The sequence below is a fragment of the Hemibagrus wyckioides genome, linkage group LG09, assembly GCF_019097595.1.
Source record: "Hemibagrus wyckioides isolate EC202008001 linkage group LG09, SWU_Hwy_1.0, whole genome shotgun sequence".
Taxonomy (NCBI): domain Eukaryota; kingdom Metazoa; phylum Chordata; class Actinopteri; order Siluriformes; family Bagridae; genus Hemibagrus; species Hemibagrus wyckioides.
This window is the reverse complement of record NC_080718.1, coordinates 30,960,508-30,966,507: the sequence shown is the minus strand read 5'-3', so window position 1 is coordinate 30,966,507 and position 6,000 is coordinate 30,960,508. Positions and strand designations below refer to the sequence as shown.

The 6,000-nt window shown below is 45.6% G+C and overlaps 1 protein-coding gene across 1 annotated transcript in view; it reads right to left on the bottom strand.

The window, feature by feature from the left end:
* hhat (hedgehog acyltransferase) overlaps positions 1-5,702 on the bottom strand; it is a 44,298-nt gene extending 38,596 nt beyond the window's left edge. Inside the window, exon 1 of the mRNA XM_058398776.1 lies at positions 5,328-5,702. The gene's annotated coding sequence lies outside the window, so the exon portion shown is untranslated. The remainder of the gene's footprint in view (positions 1-5,327) is intronic.
* Between the last annotated feature and the right edge of the window lie 298 nt (positions 5,703-6,000).

Sequence of the window (6,000 nt, the reverse complement as noted above, 5' to 3'; positions counted from 1 at the left end):
ACACACACACTACACTGTACAGTACACACCCTGTCACACACACACACACACACACACACACACACACACACACTACACTGTACAGTACACACCCTGTCACACACACACACTAAACTATACAGCACACACCCTGTCACACACACACACACACACACACACACTACACTGTACAGTACACACCCTGTCACACACACACACACTACACTGTACAGTACACACCCTGTCACACACTACACTGTAAAGTACACACCCTGTCTCACACACACACACACACACACACACTACACTGTACAGTACACACCCTGTCTCACACACACACACACACACACACACACTACACTGTACAGTACACACCCTGTCACACACACACACACACACACACACACTACACTGTACAGTACACACCCTGTCACACACACACACACTACACTGTACAGTACACACCCTGTCACACACACACACACACTACACTGTAAAGTACACACCCTGTCTCACACACACACACACTACACTGTAAAGTACACACCCTGTCACACACACACACACACACACACTACACTGTAAAGTACACACCCTGTCACACACACACACACACTACACTGTAAAGTACACACCCTGTCACACACACACACACACACACACACACTACACTGTAAAGAACACACCCTGTCACACACACACACACGCACACACTACACTGTAAAGTACACACCCTGTCACACACACACACACACACACACACACACACTACACTGTAAAGTACACACCCTGTCACACACACACACACACACACACACACACACACTACACTGTAAAGTACACACCCTGTCTCACACACACACACACACTACACTGTACAGTACACACCCTGTCACACACACACACACACACACACACTACACTGTACAGTACACACCCTGTCACACACACACACACAACACTGTAAAGTACACACCCTGTCACACACACACACACACACACTACACTGTAAAGTACACACCCTGTCACACACACACACACACACTACACTGTACAGTACACACCCTGTCACACACACACACACACACTACACTGTAAAGTACACACCCTGTCACACACACACACACACACACACTACACTGTACAGTACACACCCTGTCACACACACACACACACACACTACACTGTACAGTACACACCCTGTCACACACACACACACACACTACACTGTACAGTACACACCCTGTCACACACACACACACACACTACACTGTACAGTACACACCCTGTCACACACACACACACACTACACTGTAAAGTACACACCCTGTCAGACACACACACACACACACTACACTGTAAAGTACACACCCTGTCACACACACACACACACTACACTGTAAAGTACACACCCTGTCACACACACACACACTACACTGTACAGTACACACCCTGTCACACACACACACACACACACTACACTGTACAGTACACACCCTGTCACACACACACACTACACTGTACAGTACACACCCTGTCACACACACACACACACACACACACACTACACTGTACAGTACACACCCTGTCACACACACACACACACACACACACACACACACTACACTGTACAGTACACACCCTGTCACACACACACACACACACACACACACACACACACACACACACTACACTGTACAGTACACACCCTGTCACACACACACACACACACACACACACACAACACTGTACAGTACACACCCTGTCACACACACACACACACACACACACACACACACTACACTGTACAGTACACACCCTGTCACACACACACACACACACACACACACACTACACTGTACAGTACACACCCTGTCACACACACACACACACACACACTACACTGTAAAGTACACACCCTGTCACACACACACACACACACACACACAACACTGTAAAGTACACACCCTGTCACACACACACACACACACACACACTACACTGTACAGTACACACCCTGTCACACACACACACACACACACACACACACACACACACACACTACACTGTACAGTACACACCCTGTCACACACACACACACACACACTACACTGTAAAGTACACACCCTGTCACACACACACACACACACACACTACACTGTAAAGTACACACCCTGTCACACACACACACACTACACTGTACAGTACACACCCTGTCACACACACACACACACACACTACACTGTAAAGTACACACCCTGTCACACACACAAACTACACTGTACAGTACACACCCTGTCACACACACACACACACACACACACACACACACACACACACTACACTGTACAGTACACACCCTGTCACACACACACACACACACACACACACACACACACAACACTGTACAGTACACACCCTGTCACACACACACACACACACACACACACACTACACTGTACAGTACACACCCTGTCACACACACACACACACACACACACACTACACTGTACAGTACACACCCTGTCACACACACACACACACACACACACACACACACACACAACACTGTACAGTACACACCCTGTCACACACACACACACACACACACACACACACACAACACTGTACAGTACACACCCTGTCACACACACACACACACACACACACACACAACACTGTAAAGTACACACCCTGTCACACACACACACACACACACACACACACACACTACACTGTACAGTACACACCCTGTCACACACACACACACACACACTACACTGTACAGTACACACCCTGTCACACACACACACACACACACACTACACTGTAAAGTACACACCCTGTCACACACACACACACACACACACACTGTAAAGTACACACCCTGTCACACACACACACACACACACACACACTACACTGTAAAGTACACACCCTGTCACACACATACACACACACACAACACTGTAAAGTACACACCCTGTCACACACACACACACACACACACACAACACTGTAAAGTACACACCCTGTCACACACACACACACTACACTGTAAAGTACACACCCTGTCACACACACACACACTACACTGTAAAGTACACACCCTGTCACACACACACACACTACACTGTAAAGTACACACCCTGTCACACACACACACACACTACACTGTAAAGTACACACCCTGTCACACACACACACACACACAACACTGTAAAGTACACACCCTGTCACACACACACACACTACACTGTACAGTACACACCCTGTCACACACACACACACTACACTGTAAAGTACACACCCTGTCACACACACACACACACACACAACACTGTAAAGTACACACCCTGTCACACACACACACACACACACACACACTACACTGTAAAGTACACACCCTGTCACACACACACACACACACACTACACTGTACAGTACACACCCTGTCACACACACACACACACACACACACAACACTGTAAAGTACACACCCTGTCACACACACACACACACACACACTGTAAAGTACACACCCTGTCACACACACACACACACACACTACACTGTACAGTACACACCCTGTCACACACACACACACACACTACACTGTACAGTACACACCCTGTCACACACACACACACACACTACACTGTAAAGTACACACCCTGTCACACACACACACACACTACACTGTACAGTACACACCCTGTCACACACACACACACACACACACAACACTGTAAAGTACACACCCTGTCACACACACACACACACACACACACTGTAAAGTACACACCCTGTCACACACATACACACACACACAACACTGTAAAGTACACACCCTGTCACACACACACACACACACACACAACACTGTAAAGTACACACCCTGTCACACACACACACACACTACACTGTAAAGTACACACCCTGTCACACACACACACACACACACACACACACAACACTGTAAAGTACACACCCTGTCACACACACACACACACATACACACTACACAGTAAAGTACACACCCTGTCACACACACACACACACACACACTACACTGTACAGTACACACCCTGTCACACACACACACACTACACTGTACAGTACACACCCTGTCACACACACACACACACACACACTACACTGTAAAGTACACACCCTGTCTCACACACACACACACTACACTGTACAGTACACACCCTGTCACACACACACACACACACTACACTGTACAGTACACACCCTGTCACACACACACACACACACACACACTGTAAAGTACACACCCTGTCACACACACACACACACACACACTACACTGTAAAGTACACACCCTGTCACACACACACACACACACACACACACAACACTGTAAAGTACACACCCTGTCACACACACACACACACATACACACTACACAGTAAAGTACACACCCTGTCACACACACACACACACACACACTACACTGTACAGTACACACCCTGTCACACACACACACACACACACACACACACACACTACACTGTACAGTACACACCCTGTCACACACACACACACTACACTGTACAGTACACACCCTGTCACACACACACACACACACACACTACACTGTAAAGTACACACCCTGTCTCACACACACACACACTACACTGTACAGTACACACCCTGTCACACACACACACACACACACACACACACTACACTGTACAGTACACACCCTGTCACACACACACACACACACACACACTACACTGTAAAGTACACACCCTGTCACACACACACACACACACACTACACTGTACAGTACACACCCTGTCACACACACACACACACACACACACCCTGTCACACACACACACACACTACACTGTAAAGTACACACCCTGTCACACACAAAGTACACACCCTGTCTCACACACACACACACACACACACACAAGTGAGTGAAAATAAAGAAAGAGGAAATCATTCGCGTTTCCTTTTTCACTCCGCGTGACCACTCTGGGCCTCCGTAGGCGTCTCCTTGGAAACGTTAAAGCCTGGCACAGTTAGCTAAACACTCTGAGCTCATTATAATGTTTCTTTCAAATAAAAAATAAGATATTTTCCTCTACATGTGACCATGAAAAATGAAGTTTTTTAAACTTCTGTTAGGTTTAATAATGTTATAATCATCACAAAGCGTTTCGGAGCGCTGTTTGATTTTTGTCCACAAGCTACTCGGCTAGCTAACGTTACACACATGCCGTTGTACATATATAACAGGAATAAGGAGAAACCCCGCGGTAATGAAACAGAAGTGTGGTGGAGATTCATGCTTTAAATTTACTCACATCATCAGCGCTATAAAGAGATTTAACATGTTGTCTTCCTCGCCATGTGAATGAGTGGGCGCGTCCCAAACCGCTCTCAGGACCATGTGTAGTGCACTAGGTGTGACCCGTGGGGGTGAAGGGCACTGGTCTAGGGTTTAATGAAGGATTTTGGAATGCTCCTGTGACTCGCGCTGCCTGTGAAGCTCCGCCCTTCACTTCCTGACTCGGTATCCGCTAACATTTAATTGGTTGGTCTACATGTGTACTTGTAGACTGCAAACTGCGATTGGTTAGATCATTTTTTCTCCAGTCTCATTTATTTATTTTTATTAATTAATCTTAAAAAAAAATTTTAATTACACACTATGCACTTTATATAATTTTATATAATTTTGCACAACACAGTTGTATTTTACACTTCCTATATACATATTCTATATACATATATACCATACCTTACTTTATTCATATTTATTATATTTTATTCTATTTTTATTCTATTTCATTTTTTACCTACTGTGAACTTGTTTTTATATTTTATATTTCGTATTATTATATTTTATCCTCGTCTTTTGTTCTGTCCTTATTCCTTTTCCTTTTTCAAGGGTCAAAACAGTGGTGTAAGCATTTCACTGCATATCATACTGTGTACGATTACGTATGTGACAAATAAAATTTGAATAAAATATAT